The 17,851-nt window shown below is 44.2% G+C and overlaps 1 pseudogene; it reads right to left on the reverse strand.

Annotated features, from left to right (window-relative positions):
* Nucleotides 1–275: 275 nt before the first annotated feature.
* LOC133241864 (pregnancy-associated glycoprotein 1-like) lies at nt 276–11,536 on the reverse strand (annotated as a pseudogene).
* Between the last annotated feature and the right edge of the window lie 6,315 nt (nt 11,537–17,851).

A 17,851-nucleotide genomic window follows, 5' to 3' on the forward strand; every position in this document is an offset into this window, starting at 1 on the left:
TCTCCCATTTCCTGGAAGCCAGTCGGAAGTGGGCTTCTCTCAACTGTGATTCAGACTTGGTTCTAGATCCTTCCCGAACACTGTACACCTCCCAGACACAAACAGAGGCACCCATTTGTTTCAGCACCATTACGAGTAAAACACTTATTCTTTATTGAGAATAGGGTGTGCAGACCACCAAATACAGTTCACCAGCATCCTGGGCAGGAGTACCCTAAGTGTGATTTATTGTTTGCTCGGAGCGGCCTTACTGATTCCTGAACCACTCCAAACATTTATACTGCCTGTGCCAGGCCAATCCTGTCATTTCCTCGATCAAAGACTGAGAAATACAGCCTCTGGAAGACGTCACCCAGCATCCAGGTCTCTGTAGATGTCCTCACTGTATTCCCTTTAAAGGTGGTATAGCAGTGGCCTCTAGAATCCTGGGAGAGTCAGAGACACACACCAGTCAGCCTGAGCCCTTACCTGTGACTCACACAAATATCCAGACTCAGCAATAAAAAATTCCTGGTTTTATTTCCCTCTTTTAGTAAATATCAAGGGATTTTCTCATTAGCAGGGGATATGAGAGTTCATCCACAACCAAATAAGGCCTGACATGAGGTTGTCATGAGGGAGGGTATGGGGGAGGGGAGGACTGGGAGTTGGGGATACAGAGGAATGATAAACCACAAAGTCCTACTGTAGAGCATAAGGAAATATATTAAATATCCAGTGATAAACCACATGAGAAAGAATAAGAAAAATATTATATATTTCTGTATGTGCATAACTGAGTCACATTGCTGTGCAGCAGATCTTAACACAACACTGAAGATTAGCCACACTTCAATAAAATTTTTAGAAAAGAAAAAGAGTGTCCATAGTTGTCCTCTCTCCCTGTTTATTTCCTTCTGACCCCTGCTCCTTGTTTTCTCTACAGAGAATGCTGGTTCTCCTCCTGCATCCCCACAATCTGTACTTTATTAAAAATCTATTTTTTGTATTGGAGTATAGCTGATTAACAATATTCTGAGTTTCAGGGGGACAGTAAACAGACTCAACCATATATATCCATGTATCCTGGTCGCAAAAATACCCCTCCCATCCAGGTTGTCATATAATTAACTGGAGTTCCCCGTTCTACACAGTAACCCTTTGTTGGTTATCCATCTTAAATAGAACAGTGCCCACAACACGTTATTGAAGATTTAACTTAGAAACTCTGGGAAGCCTCCTTTGGCCCACACTCACCCTCTTTGGCCACTCCAGGCTTGGTTGGGTAACCTACTCTGGTTTTCCAACCCCACAGGTCAGTCCGTAGCCCTTACCACCCAGATTAAGTACCCAGTGCCTCAATGCAGAGCACCTTGGGATGCCATTTGCATGAAATCCAGTGCAGTTTTGCCCAGAACCAAGCGACCCTCCATATGGCTCCATGAGTTTGCAGTTTTAGAATTCCTGAAATTCCCTCCCTTCCTCAAAGTCTTCTTTGAGCCCATCAGCCAGCTCTGAACTCCCCTAGGGAGCTGACATGAAGCCTCCACCCTGTGCCAGGGCTGAGCAGTCACCTTGCACCCTTTATTCACATTAACATCCAGCCTCCCCACAGAGGGGTCGGGTATCCCAATTCACAAAGTGGGCACCCGGCCAGAGTAAGGGGAAGATGCATCCGAGAACTAGGGTGACAATGTAATTTATCATCTAAACCGGGAAAACTGCAAGAAGGGAAGGGAGACTGTTAATCCCTATGGTGGGACAGCACACTGGGAGTGTTCCCAGCCATTCTCCTTGTCACATGACTTATTTAAAGGACTGCTAGAGCTGACCTTCTGGGTTCATCCACCTGTGGGTTCAGATTGAACCGAACCTCTTTGAACACTGAGTGATCCCATCTCCTTGTGACTCCCACCATGCCAGCATGGCGTGGTATCTCCACATTTATTTCAGGATGATCAGTGTCCCAGACAGCCATTTACTCTCAAGTGGTTCATGTTGTGGGAGTCTCTGGTCAGCCCCAAGGCTCAGCAGCATCTGCAATAGTGTGAGATGGCCTGCAGAGGGCACCCTCTTCCATGCAGCAGCCCAAGGGTTCCTGCAAGTTCCTATTTGAGAACCACCCCTCAGGGTCCTCTCCTCACCTTGAAGATGTAGGCTTGAGCTGGGACTGGGTAGTTGATACCATTGATGGTAAAGATAATAGAGGGCAGGGTACTGACCACAAAACATGAAACGTAGTGCTATTAGAGAGAGAGGGAAAGAGGTTGGCCCTGGAGATGCTTCTTGTGTGTGGAGACTGGGAGTGACCCTGGGGCATGACCCTTCACCTTGGAACCCCTTGGCGTGGCGCTGATGAGTTTCTGGATATTATTGACCAGTCTTCTTGGGCCAAGGATCAGTGATATCCCAGTATCCACAAAGGGCTCACAGCCACCAGAACAAGCAATAACCTTTTTTTTCATGGAGATGCTGAGACACAGTATGACTAAGCAGGCATCAAGGCCCCTCTGAGTTTACCCAGAAATGCCCCCCTTCCCGACTGTCTTCTAAACAGCCCTTTGTCTCTTGCCCTCTTTTCCTTTGCTCCCAACACAGCACCTTCCTTGACATTCTTGAATGCAGTACTTGAATACACCAGGCTCTTTTGCCCGTTGACACAAGCTGGTCTTCCTTCCTAGAGGAGCACCCTCCCCTTTGACTAGCAAATTTCTTCTCATCTTCCAGATTCCAGCTTAATTGTCATGATTTCAGGGAAGTCTTTTCCCCACTGATTTTCAGTCTCCTTTCCTGACAGTCTCTGTAGACACTTCCTCATGTCTAGCATGTACCAAAGTCACAATTCACTATGTGTGTGTCTCGTTTCCTGTGCATCTGCCTTCTTAGATGGGAGGGCAAGTTTTACCTCATTGCCTCCTTAAAGTGCCTGGCACACAGTGGATACCCAAGGCTTGTCTGTTTAGTGAGTGAATGAAGACTGTGAGAATAATGAATGAGAAACATCCAGAGCGCTGTATCTGATTGGGAACAAATAACGGGTCAATCACAGAGTGAAGACTGAGATTCAAGAGGGCAGCTGATTCTCATTATGATGGGAGAGAGGGGCTCCTCTGGGAGGGGGTGTCTGCCAGCACTACTCCTACAACCAGCTCAGACGCTGAGACCCTGGCCAGGAAATACATGACTAGCCCACAGAAACTCCAAAGGACGGGTCAGCTTTTGTCTGAGGGTATCACACAGAATCCTATCAATTATGCCTCTTGTTCTCAGGTCACTCCTGGATTCCACCTTCCTGATTCTGTTATAGCCCCTGCCCCACTGTGTGCCCATGAACTTGGAGTGTCTTTTTTAGTTGTTGCTTTCACATCTTAAGACTCCAGCAAATCTCTCTACACTTCTTAGTAGTTGCTTCCTTAGGAGACCAGTTCTTGTGATTTGTTCAGGACTTTCCCTGTTTTTTATCTGACATTTATCTGTACTGAGAACTTCCTTGGTCGAAGATAGCTCCGGACAGTTGCTCATCTTATACCTCTCTTCAGGCTGGAGAAATTCTCCCTGATCCTCTGTTCATCACACTGTAGAGTCCTCTAGCCATGCTCCATGCCTCACAGGGCAGTGGGTGCAATCCTCTCCCAGCTGCACAGACCTCTCCAGACCCTTTTAGGACCCTGGTAGAGCCCTGGTCAGAAGGCCTGGGGATTATGAACCCATGGGTTGTTTGCATATCTATCTGCTTGTGTGTTTGTTTGTATTTGTGTCTGTATGTGTGTTTGTATGTGTCTCTGTGAGTGCTTGTGTGTCTCTGACTAGCTATGCATGTTTATATGTGTCTCTGTGTATGTTTATATGTGTCTGCTTGTGTGCTTCAATGTGTCTGTGTGTCAGTGTCATTGTGGGTGGTGTATATGTCTGTGTGACTGTGTGTCTGAGAATGTATTTGTGTGTGTCTGCCTGTGTCCATGTACAGTAGCAGGAGCATCACTTGAGCTGACCCTCAGAGGGAGAGGCTTACTGGTCCATGTGTACACTCTAGTCGCCCGTTTGGATCAATGGTGTCCAGTTGAGCGCTCCCTGGTAGTAAGATTTATCCACCCCACCAAACATCACCTCACTGCCTTTCGCCTGCATGTGTAGAGAGAAAAGAGTGGGGATCCTTGGAGGACAGTAACAACAGCACTGTCTGAGAGCTCTGATGGTCCACCTATCAAGGCCCTAATAAGGTCCCCATGTACAGATGCAGAAATCAAGGCTAGGAGCTATTGAGATCTAGACCAAGGTCGGTTACTGGCTAATGAGTGGAACAGAGCAGGTTAGAACCTGAGTCACCTGGCTTGGCTCCACCCACTCTATCTTCTGAAGATGCCCTACCTCCTGCGACCTGAGTGCTCAGACACACTCAGAAGACACGGTGCTGAAGCATATTGGTTTTCTTCTTGTCCAGCTTGTCATTTTTCAGGAAAATCAAAGCCTGGGAGTTCTAAGGGTGTGGGTTCAGGACACCCAGATTTCCCTCTGCTGGCCTATGACCTCTACTGTTCAAAAGGCGCCACACTCAGAAGGGACCCCACCTCTAATCTCCCTGTCTTGAAATGCCTCGTATTTCTTGAACAAGAGGTCCCACATGTTTGTTTTGTGTCCCACACTTTCATTTTTCACTGGCTCTTGCAAACTGGGTTGCTGGCCAGGGCTCCCAGTGGAATACAAATGAGGAAGGAAAGATATCCATCATCCTTCTCCTTCCTTCCTGATCAAATTCATAAGCAAATCATATTGCTTTTTCCTCCAAATTGTTTCCAGTGGCCTTCCATTAGTCTTCCTCCTTGTTCAACCCCCTAGACCAAGTTACTGGTCTTGAGTCCAGGAGTAGGGTTGTGTTCCAATAAAATGTTATTTATAAAGGCCAGTGGTGAAGCCAGGTACAGCCCTGGGGCTATATTTATCCTGGGTTAGATTATCTCTCAGGATTCTGCTTTATCAAGTGTTCAATAATTTTTGTGCAACTGAAAGCATCTTATAGCTAATTTGGAGAAAGGGAGTGTCCATCTCAGACTTACTTGCTCAAGTAGAAGTCAAAAACAGGCTCAGAAATGGCACCTTGATTCTTCAGGTTGTCAAAGGTGGGGATAGCTCCAAAGACGTATATGTTAGGGTAGTTCAAGCCCAGTTCTGTTCAGTTCAGTCGCTCAGTCGTGTCTGACTCTTTGAGACCCCATGAATCACAGCATGCCAGGCCTCCCTGTCCATCACCAACTCCCGGAGTTCACTCGGACTCACATCCATCGAGTCAGTGTTGCCATCCAGCCATCTCATCCTCTGTCATCCCCTTCTCCTCCTACCCCCATTCCCTCCCAGCATCAGAGTCTTTTCCAATGAGTCAACTCTTTGTATGAGGTGGCCAAAGTACTGGAATTTCAGCTTCAGCATTATTCCCTCCAAAGATATCCCAGGGCTGATCTCCTTCAGAATGGACTGGTTGGATCTCCTTGTAGTCCAAGGGACTCTCAAGAGTCTTCTCCAACACCACAGTTCAAAAGCATCATTCTTCTGCACTCAAGCTTTCTTCACAGTCCAACTCTCACATCCATACATGACCACTGGAAAAACCATAGCCTTGACTAGACAGACCTTTGTTGGCAAAGTAATGTCTCTGCTTTTCAATATGCTATCTAGGTCGGTCATAACTTTTCTTCCAAAGAGTAAGCATCTTTTAATTTCATGGCTGCAGTGATTTTGGAGCCCAAAAAAATAAAGTCTGACACTGTCTCTACTGTTTCCCCATCTATTTCCCATGAGGTGATAGGACCAGATGCCACGATCTTCATTTTCTGAATGCTGAGCTTTAAGCCAACTTTTTCACTCTCCACTTTCACTTTCATCAAGAGGCTTTTTAGTTCCTCTTCACTTTCTGCCATAAGGGTGGTGTCATCTGCATATCTGAGATTGTTGGTATTTCTCCCGGCAATCTTGATTCCAGCTTGTGCTTCTTCCAGCCCAGGGTTTCTCATGATGTACTCTGCATAGAAGTTAAATAATCAGGGTGACAATATACAGCCTTGACATACTCCTTTTCCTATTTGGAACCAGTCTGTTGCTCCATGTCCTGTTCTAACTGTTGCTTCCTGACCTGCATACAGGTTTCTCAGGAGGCAGGTCAGGTGGTCTGGTATGCCCAAGACGCCATCAAAAGGTACACCCTCAGACCCGTATTCCACAACGCTTAGACTGAACAGCTAGTCAGTACTTACAAGGTCCCTTATCTGTGGGAAAGAAGGGTGTTCCCACTTACAGATACAAGAATTGGGGCTAGGACTGGGCTGGGGTGCATTGCCATTAAATCCTCAGAGAAGAATTGAGGCTGGGCTGTGTTTTTGGTGGACCTCAAACGGTTAGACCATGCTGGGAGGAAAATTTGTGTTTCATTTGTGAGAGGCTGTGAATTTTAAAACATCTGCCCCTCTGAAAAACACCACTTGAGTGAGTCAAATTGGCCTTGTGGCTTCTGTACAGGTGGGGTAACCAAGAGTCAGGCCAGGACCCATTAGTGCCCCCTTGTGGACAAAATGAGTCGAGAGCAAGGTAGCCTTTTCTGTCAACACTATGACCTAATGACAGGAATGGAGTGAATTCTCTGTAAGGTACTGTGAATTCTGCATCTGTCCAGGAAGACAGAATCCAAAAACATAGTCTTTCTTGCAGGTATCAATGAAACTGCTGCCTGGGAAATTCACTTTTGGGGATATGTGTGTATTTGTGCAAATGTGTATGAGAGATAAAGAGAGAGGGGGGAACTACTCAAGTACTTTGGGGAGGCAGGCCATACATTTTATTAGACTCTCAAAGGCACCCTAGAGAACTCATTTATCAGGCCCCTTGACATCTCCGGCCTCCAGTTTCCACTATGGATACCTGAAGCCCTTGACTGCCCCAAGGATCCCCAGATCATTTTTATCCTGTCCCTAAACACCCTACAGCAATTTCAGTCCTGAAAACCCAACCCAGCTCCACCATTTACCACATGTGTGACTTCAGCAAGGCCCTTGCTGTCTGCACTTCAGTTTCCTCATATGTCTCATGAGCTAATCAGACCACCTGCTGTGTGGGGTTGTTGCAGGATTAAACCAAGTATTACCTGAAACTGCCTGGAACAGTCTGTGAATATAAAAGTAGGTGATTTATTTTTTTCCCCTTTTCTCGCTCCCAGCAAAATGAGTCTTGAACTGCTCATGGGCAGAGGAGCTGCAAGTCCACACCTCAACCCACTCCCTGGGTTAGCTAATCTGTTTGCTTGTGTGTCACCATGGGCACTGCCTCCCCAGGGACAGGATCCTGTGGATAAGATGGTCAATACCTATGGGAGTTAGGCTAGGAAGGGTCCTGACAGATGGTCCCGCACCTGTTTTGCAAGCAGGGGTCACTCCATAGCCAGTCCTGACTCAGCCTCTCTTTACATGTTTCCCGAACAGTGTCATAAGTAATAAATCCCTTCATGCTCCCAGATCCATAGGCTACCCAGAAGGTGTTTTGGGTAGGCCGGAAGGTGGAAGACTTGTAATGTCTGAACCTAACTTGTGTAGCTGCAGACACAAGAGATGAGTGTCATCAGGTGCCAAGGATGGAAACAGGGTGGCAGGGCAAGTGAAGGATGGTCCGGGTACAGGGTGTCTGTACTCACAACAGGCTGGACTGGGGCAAAAGAGGGAGGGCACCCACAAGTCAGATGAGCCTGTGTCAAAGATAACCTGGAATTCCTGAGGGGGTGTTCCATTGGTGATGTTACCCATGTAGAGCATCTACAGATAGAAGGAGGAAGTGGATTAGTGAAGAACTGGCTACCCTCTATTCCCACACTGATGTCTCCCTCTGGGTGCTATGTATCTCTTGAGATCACTTTCCAACCACTGTGAAGCTCACAGCCTTTGATCACAGAGGTGCTTGCATTTGATTTTTTTTTTTTCCTATGCTACATTGTATGCAGGATATTGATTCTATGACCAGGCATTGAAGTGGTACCTCCTGCATTGGAAGCTCAGAGGCATAACCACTGGGCATCCGGGACCATTGGACACCCAGGGAAGTCCTGTTGCCTTCATTTGAGAAACTCTGTAGTCTCTCCAAACGCAGCCTTTGCACCCCCTTATCCAGGAGGTCCTTCTTGATCAACCCCAGCCACTCCCTCCAAACTCAGATCACATCCAATCAACACCACACAAGTGACCCTTTCATTTGACATGTATTTACTCTTTGCCTATCGCTCAGGCTGGCGTGGGCATTCTTGAAGACAAAATAAGCCATTTTTATAGTTGAAAAACCGTAACCGCTGTGTTGGATTCTGATGGCATTACATGGAATACGGGTTCAATAACTTTACTGCTGTGGTTCTTGTATCTGTGGAAACTGAATTCCTCTGCCTGGTTATTCACAATTGCTTTGCAGTTGGTTCTATCTTCTGATCAGTGGTGGTTCACTCTTCATCTGTAACTAGTTCACTCCCTTAGTTCAGAAGGAATTGCTGCTGCTGCTGCTGCTTTGCTGAGTCGCTTCAGTCGTGTCTGATTCTGTGCAACCCCATAGACAGCAGCCCACCAGGCTCCACAATCCCTGAGATTCTCCAGGCAAGAACACTGGAGTGGGTTGCAATTCCCTTCTCCAATTCAGGAAAGTGAAAATTGAAAGTGAAGTCACTCAGTCATGTCCGACTCTTAGCGACCCCATGGACTGCAGCCTACCAGGCCTCTCTGTTCTTGGGTTTTTCCAGGCAAGAGAACTGTAGTGGGTCGTATTTCCCTCTGCTCAGAAGGAACCATCTCCCTCAAACCAATGACACATCTTTGACACAGAAATGGATGTTTACCTGCCACCTGGCAATTTCTGAGCCCAGTCACCAAGACAAGAGTTGAGGATGATAGTGCCATCTCCTCTGGGTGGGGCCTCTTTGGCCCAGTGCTTCTGCTCCTGCAGGAGCCCCAGCCCCAGCCTCCCACCTGGCATCTCCAGTTGAGCCCCAGTGGTAGGCTAGAGCACCAGGGGGTGCTTTGGAGCACCATCCTCCCAAAACACTCACATCCATGATGTTCCTCAGGGGTGAATAATTATATTTGAGCCACAGGAAGAAATCTGAGACAGCCTGTAAGCATGTTCCTTGAGGAAATTGTTCAGCATGTTTTTTTCACTGAAGGTATTTCTCATGGTCTTCACTTTCCTTAGAGGTATTTTTTCACTGAACATTTGACAAAGAAAACAAATAATATGCTACAATTAGGTGTCATTGTCAAGGTATAACTGTCATTGCAATGGCACCGTGTATTTTCTAATCATTTTTATGAGCCACCTTATTATCAGAATTTTATGGATCACTTCAGTTCAGTTGCTCACTCGTGTCCGACTATTTGCGACCCCATTAAGTGCAGCATGCCAGGCCTCCCTGTCCATCACGAACTCCCAGAGTTCACTCAGACTCACATCCATCGAGTCAGTGATGTCATCCAGCCATCTCATCCTCTGTTGTCCCCTTCTCCTCCTGCCCTCAATCCCTCCCAGCATCAGAGTCTTTTCCAATGAGTCAACTCTTCGCATCAGGTGCCCAAAGTACTGGAGTTTCAGCTTCAGCATCATTCCCTCCAAAGGTATCCCAGGGCTCATCTCCTTCAGAATGGACTGGTTGGATCTCCTTGTAGTCCAAGGGACTCTCAAGAGTCTTCTCCAACACCACAGTTCAAAAGCATCAATTCTTCAGTGCTCAGCTTTCTTCACAGTCCAACTCTCACATCCATACATGACCACTGGAAAAACCATAGCCTTGACTAGACGGACCTTTGCTGGCAAAGTAATGTCTCTGCTTTTCAATATGCTATCTAGGTTGGTCATAACTTTCCTTCAAAGGAGTAAATATTTTTTTAATTTCAAGGCTGCAGTCACCATCTGCAGTGATTTTGGAGCCCCCCCCCCCAAAATAAAGTCTGACACTGTTTCCACTGTTTCCCAATCTATTTCCCATGAAGTGATAGGACCAGATGCCATGATCTTCATTTTCTGAATGCTGAGCTTTAAGCCAACTTTTTCACTCTCCACTTTCACCTTCATCAAGAGGCTTTTTAGTTCCTCTTCACTTTCTGCCATAAGGGTGGTGTCATCTGCATATCTGAGTTTATTGATATTTCTCCCGGCAATCTTGATTCCAGCCTGTGCTTCTTCCAGCCCAGGGTTTCTCATGATGTACTCTGCATAGAAGTTAAATAATCAGGGTGACAATATACAGCCTTGACATACTCCTTTTCCTATTTGGAACCAGTCTGTTGTTCCTTGTCCAGTTCTAACTGTTGCTTCCTGACCTGCATATAGGTTTCTCAAGAGGCAGTTCAGGTGGTCTTGTATTCCCATCTCTTTCAGAATTTTCCACAGTTTATTGTGATCCACACAGTCAAAGGATTTGGCAGTCAATAAAGCGGAAATAGATGTTTTTCTAGAACTCTTTTGCTTTTTCCATAATCCAGCAGATGCTGGCAATCTGGTTCCTCTGCCTTTTCTAAAACCAGCTTGAACATCTGAAAGTTCATGGTTCACGTATTGCTGAACCCAAAGACATAGGTTTGAATAAAGATTCTGTTCTGTAATGCTGGGTAAGCCATATGACCATGTGGGTTCTCAGTCTCCCCTTTGGTAAAATAGTGGAATGTAATGATTCAAACCCTCCAAATAGGATATCTTGGGGATAGTGAAGTGATGGATATAAGGTGTCTGATAAATAGGAAGTCTCAACAATGACAGCCACTATCATTGCTGTTGCCATTCCACTGTATCCTTCTCATAGAATCTCAGGAAAGGAGGCAGAAGGGGGATTCCTATCCTTTTTTACAAGGGAGGAATTAGAAATGCAAGAGGCTTGTGAATTGGCTGTGGTCACAGTGCTTGTCAGATATAAAACAGTGTATAAGTAGCTCTCCCAATGTTTCTCCAAGTTGAAAGAGAAGAAATAGTTGAAAAAAGAATCCAGGAGAAGGGAACAAGTTATAGAAATGTAGAGGCTTGAGAAGGAAAGATGAGTCAAATGAAAAATTAAAAGAAAACAACACAGAGAGAAATACACTCAGAGCCTTCCAAAGAGATGGAGAGATAAATGACAGTGATACAGAGATGCAGACATAGACATATACACACTGAAGTAGAGAGGGAACAAAGAGAACATGCTAAATAAAATGTAGAAAAGTGCTGTTCCACAGGACCACACCTACATCTGCATTGACTGTACACTGAACAATTGCAAGGAGTTCCAATTTCAATAAGTCATGACATGATTGGACCCCAAGAGTTGTGCAGCTATGCAAATCTACACCAAGACCCTGGGACCCACAGTTCCTATAGAAAAGTACTTCTCAATAAGTAAAGGTTGAACTTTAAGATTGTCAAGGAAATATTCCATTCCCTTCTAAAATGGATGAATATAATAATCAGATGAAAAGAAAAATTGCAGAAATTAATATGATGTGGCTTACAGTCTCCATACTTACATGACTCTGCAATCTGAGAAGGCCACCAGGTCGAGGAGCACAAGCCACTTCATGCTTCTCTCCTGGCTCCAAGTACTCAGGAAAGTTCAGTTTCTTAGCAAGTAGTGGTGACTGGGAGTCCCTAATTATATATGCTCTGACATGCTGAAGTTTAGGTCTTTAGGCCAAAAATAGGTCTGAAAAAAACACAAAGGTCTCAACAAAATCTCGAGTTAATTAGTGTCCTTGGTGAGTGGACTTTGAAGCTTCTCAGAATACATAGAATTCAACTGCAATCTCTTCCTCGAAGCTTGATTGGAAAATCAAACTGATCTGTATGGACATCTAAGAAGATGGAGAACCTTGCCTACTTGGAGGAAAAAACTGCTAAGAACATCATGAAAATGGATACTAAGGACCATGCTTGACATTCATGGTTTCATGTCATCTTCCTAGCCACTTCATGAGATATGCATTGCCGGGAGCCAGCACAGGAGATCCCACCCATGACATGGTCATGTGGAGGAGACCTGACAGGCAAGGCAGATCAGGACTCTAGGGACTCCCTCGACCTGCTCGAGCATCTACCCTGAAACCAAAGTCTGTCTGTCTACTGTTTACTATATTATGCCTTTCACCAACTCTTCTGACATTAACAGGGGGCTATCCCTGACCACCTTTCTCTGAAGAAAATCAACTTAGGGCTCTAGTTAATAAGTCTCTTGGGCATGAAAGGAATATTTTAATTCAAACCCCTCTGTTGGCATTTTAGCTTGCTTGGCAGGTTTATCCATACTCTTGCAACTAACTCACAAGATTGTTCACAACTTCCCAACCATAAAAGGCATGGGAAGCCTAAGCATTCTAAAAGTCCTAATGGACATAGAGCCCTTCGGGGGGTGAAAAATTATTATAATAGTACTGGTGAAGGGTTTCATTGTTGAGCCAATGCTTGCTGCCAAGTTTCCATATCCCTTATCCATTGTGTGCCTGGGAGTGCATTAGTTAATATGGTTGGAATGTAGGAAAAACAAGTAGTAGCCTTGGCATTAACAACATTAGACCTTTGAGTTAATAAGTTCTTTTTTTGTTGTTGTAACCCACTGCACCTTTGCTCCATAAGAATGTAACTTTATTTAGTACTGTCTGAGGCTGACACAGATTGAAAAAATAAAGAAAAAACACTTTAAGGGAAAACAAGTTTTCTGGTTGACCAATCTTTACCAGAAAAGTGTCATAAAATGTCAACAGGCCTCCGGGCCAGAAGATAATGTACATAACATAAGACCCTTGTAAATGGAAAGGTATGTGGAAAACATCCTGGTTTCAATAAAGGTCAAAACTGATGGAATGTTGAGCTGACTCTGCATGACTCTGCATCTTTCACTTTTGGAAATCTGTAACTTAGGGTATAAAAGCTTCTTTTGAAAATAAAGCTGCAGACCCCACTTCACCTAAGTTTGGTCTTCCTGTGTCATCTTTTGCCGACGCCGTTCATCCTGAGGGTATCCCTGGACTCTGCTGAGGCTGGACCCTGACAATGCATTGATGTCCTCATTGGAGAGGAGATTGCTAGGAGGATAAGTTGTCAAATGGCAAAGTGAAGACTTCAGGGACAGCCCAGGGACATACAACTGGCTTTAGGTAGTGGGTCTAATGGCAGATACCAGGGGAAGTCTATGATGCCAGTCTGCATCAAAGATTTAGGGCAGAGTAGTACTTCAATTGTATGGTTTCAGTATTGGAAGAAATGTCATATGCATCCACAAGATATTTTATATCATCCAAAAAATGTACAAGGAAATAATGTGTTCTGGGTTCTGGGTTAAAGGCTTCAAAGCCAAAGTTGATCAAGACAAAAGTAGGCTTTATCTTAAGATAGCTAGCAGTCTAGTTCTCACAAACTCATGGCCCCAGGAGGCCCTGGGCAACACAGAACCCTCCCAGCACAGCACTGGGAGCAGCCTTTCCTACACTTCAACCATGCTGGAAAGCAGGACAGATGGCCATGTTTTCAAGAGAAGTCAGAAGTTGCATATGTACAATGTACTGATTTTAATATTAGCAACTAATTTTTTTTTTCAAAGGGGGTGGGGAACAGTGGGAATGAAATCTCCACAGCAATGTGCTTGAATCAGCCTTCAGTCTCTGCAGGATTTTATTTCTCGCCTAGAGTTGGGAGTGCAGTGGGGACAGAAAGGAATTTAATTCATGTTGGTTGATTTACAAAGAGACTGAATGCACACTGAACATGTGTGTTTCCTTTCTATTTATAAAGAAATATCACCGGGGACATACAAACCAACAAGTTTAACTGTTGAAGATAAATAGATATATTTCTGATATAATTTCCTCATAGGGTCTATGCTGTGAAAAATTTTGTCTGCCAAACCAAACATACAAAAAAGACAATTCTGAAATGTCTTCCCAATCAAAGAAGACAAAACAATAGTGGCAGCCAAGTAAAGACAATCTTATTTAATGACTCATCCAGGACTCCCAGGGCCTATTCCTGCATGAGATCTATCAATGACTGCCCCTTGAATACAACAGGAGCCTCTCCTAGTCACCAGATGTGTGTAGATGGGGCACGGTGTCATAACACTCATTTTTGCACATTGTTTAAATTCCGTTCTGGTGGTTAAATCCCAACAAGGGGACTATGACGTCACTGACAAATGACACAAATATATGCCCTTTGAACTATGGTGTTGGAGAAGACTCTTGAGAGTCCCTTGGAATGCAAGGAGATCAAACCAGTCCATCCTAAACAAATCATTCCTGAATATTCACTGGAAAAATTGATGCTGAAGTTCAAGCTCCAATTATTTGCCCACCTAATGTGAAGAACTGACTCATTGGAAAAGACCCTGATATTAGGAAAGATTGAGGGCAGCAAGAGAAGGGGAAGACAGGATGAGATGGTTGGATGGCATCACCAAGTCGATGGACATGACCTTGAGTAAGCTCCGGGAGTTGGTGATGGATAAGGAAGCCTGGCATGCTGCAGTCCATGGCGCTGCAAAGAGACCAACACGACTGAAGGACTGAACTGAACTCAACAAATTGAGAACAAAGACTGATAAATCGATTGCATCAAGTCGGTGACTAGCTGCCCATAACAACACATTACTTAAGTGGCTTTAAAATTCAGAATTATGACTACATTCAGAGTGGAATATCTTCTAAGGAAAAACAAAAATACTGCCCATCCAAAACAAAACCAAAAAAAAAAATCAAAAGAAATACAGGAAAGAAATCTGAAACTATATTCAACAACTTATTATTCCTCATATTGCTTCTGTTATTGTGACAGAATCACATATATGTTAACAGGTAAAAGCAACACAAGAATTAAAACTAATGTTCTGATGTAAGCCTTTCAGTGGCTAGAAAAAGAGGTTCACTCATAACATAAAGAACTTTAATTAAAACCCTGCTGTCTTAAACCTTCAACTGAAAGCATAAGTTTATACCAACTAATTATATTCCTTTTAATTTAGTTTTTTAAGGAAAATGTGTCCTTCCTTCTCTGACCAATGTAAAACCTACAAGCAATGACAACTTGATAACAGTGACTATTCTGAGGTCTCACATGTAGCTTCTAAATACATTTCCCATCAGACGATGCATGGATTCTTAAAGAGATGGCTGATTTCAGGACTGGGTAAAGAAATGCACAAAGTAATCTTGGGTATAGTGAAGGATCAGAAAGCTAAGGGATTTCAAAGGCCAATGGGGAATGGACAGATAGTTTAGGTCTCCAAATGAAAAGCCAAACATCTACCAGTTTGTTTGGCAGAATGATGTTTCTGCTTCTCAACACACTGTTTATGTTTCTCATAGCTTTCCTGCTAAGAAGCAAACGCCTTCTGATTTCATGGCTGCAATCACCATCCACAGTGGTTTTAAAGGCTAAGATGAAGAAATCTGTCACTGCTTCCACCCTTTCTCCTTCTATTTGCCATGAAGGATGTGGCTGAATCCCATGATCTTAGTTTTTTAATATTTAATTTTAAGCTGGCCAAATGTGTCCAAATGTTAACAGGCAACATCTAATTTGTCACTGTGATAAATTGCTAGGGCACCAACTCACCATTCTGAGCACTGAGAAAGGAAAACAATCATCAATATTTAAGCTATTTTTATTTCTATTAAGCATAGGTTATGTAACTACAAACAGTTCCAGGAAAACAAGTTAGACTGCCCCTTCTTGGGTTGATGAGAGAGTGATGGGGAGCAGCTATAATATAGATGAAACCTCACTCACTGCCCTGCAGCTCACCTCCTGCTGTGGAGGTCTGTTTCCTAATAGACCAAGGACTGGTACTGGTCCTGCCCAACTGTGCAGGTATTGTGAACTCCTGCTCTAAACCCAATAGTGGGACATTCTGTAAGACAAACCACCCTGCTTCCTCCCAGTTTTTGAACAAATGAATGGCATTAAAATTGTGAGAGGAAGAGTTATTTCATCTTAAATGAGAACAATCAAGTACAACATATGAGTACATTCTTTCAATAAACTGTGAAACGACATCTGCTTTTTGAGAATCAGGAAAATTTGCAAATGGACTGCATATTAAATGTTAATTTTGGGGGAAGAAACAGCATTTTTTTAACATCCCATTATTTTACCCCAAATACTTATTATGTACATTTGGTGAATTGTTCATCTTGTCCCTAAAATACTTCAGGAAAAATGAATAAGAAGTAAAAGAGAGAATGAAATGAGTGTCTGTCTTGATTTAAAAACAGATCTGCATAGCTGCTATGGATTGAATTGTGTCCAGCCTTGACTCCCAATGTGATGGTATTAGGAAGTAGGGCCTTTGGGAGGTACCCAGGTTGACATGGTGGTCCTTCATGATGGGATTAGCCTCTCCCTATTTTTCTCTCTTATTCTCCCTCTTCTTGTTCCCTTCAACCACCACATGCAAGAAGATAGCAAGAAGAGAAAGACTGATTCAAGTCAAGAATGTCTTCACCAGGATATCAATTGGCCATCACCTTGATGTTGCATAGTCTCCAGTCTATGACAACCTGTGGGACTAAGAGGTTAGTTTTGTAGTTACTGATGCCAAATGATAAAATATAGGGTTTATGATACTCTTCTTTATTATATTTGTTATGTTTGAAACCGTTTTGTAGTAAGAAGTTTATAGAAAGTCTAATTTTAAATGTCTATCTTAGAGATACCATGAGGAGCCCAAGATAGCAGATTCAGGTAGGTCCCCAATGAATGAGTGGTTGGAGGACAACATGTTCCTTACTCCAACTCATCTCTTGTTATCTGAACACTGTCCCACACACCTGACAACTTTACCGCCCCCCACCATCTGCATTTCCATTACCCTGCTTAGCTGAGTCATCTAGCTGGAGATGTTAATGATTCAGGACAGGGTCTGGAAACAGAAGGAATGCAGACATTTTTAGAAAGAATGAACTGGGCAGACCCATCTTTGTTTTCCCTTCTTTAGTGTCATCTGCATGTGAAGGGTTGGGCCTGGGTAGAGAGGAAGCCACAAGTGGGACGGCATGGATATTTGCAAGAGAAGAGAGGAGGAATTCAGAACCCAATAACCAGGAGGTGGGCAGCTTTCACAGGACCCAGGAGGGAAGGAAAAAGCAACTGGGAAAACAATAGCATCTACCTGTGGGCCACACCTACCTGAGTCTTCTGGTTGAACTTGGAGATCACATCCTTCCTGCTGAAATTCCTGCACCAGATATGGAGGGGAGAGAGCTGCACTCACTCCTACTGAGTCACAGGGAGAGGGACCACATCCCCCAGAGCCTGTTGATTCCACCCTAACTGTGGGTATCATCCCAAGCCAGAGAGCAAATGGCAGGTCATCCAAAAGATGACCTACTTTAATGGTATTTAAAATACTACAAAATTTGTCTAAGAGTCCTGGCATATATAGTTCTCTGAGTTTTTTAGCAGAGATGATTCATCAGCCTAATTTGGGTTTCTGCTGAATCTACAAACTTCCCCATGGGTAACATCTGACTTTTAAGTACCTGACCTCATCCCACAGAATCCAAATGATGGTAATTTTGAGGGGGCAAGGCCTCTAAGGTCCTCGGTGTCACAGCAGCTGTGTGCCAAGTGGTCTACCACTCCCAGGTCTGAGCCCAGGACCCATGAACATCACCAGACAGTTACAGCCCCCTGCCCACCAGAGGCAACCTCAGCATCCTCAGCAACACCCACCTCTGAGCCTCTTGTCCACTGATTGGCACTGAGCATCAGTCTGGAACAAGTATTCTGGAGCAAGTCCAGTATCTGTCATCCAAGAGGTGGGAAACTGAACCCTGGGTGGTATGACTCACTCTAAAGCTGCAGGTAAGTTAGTGAATACTTGGGACCCAGAAACTCTGGTTCTCAG

Source organism: Bos javanicus, chromosome 29, assembly GCF_032452875.1.
Source record: "Bos javanicus breed banteng chromosome 29, ARS-OSU_banteng_1.0, whole genome shotgun sequence".
Lineage (NCBI taxonomy): Eukaryota > Metazoa > Chordata > Mammalia > Artiodactyla > Bovidae > Bos > Bos javanicus.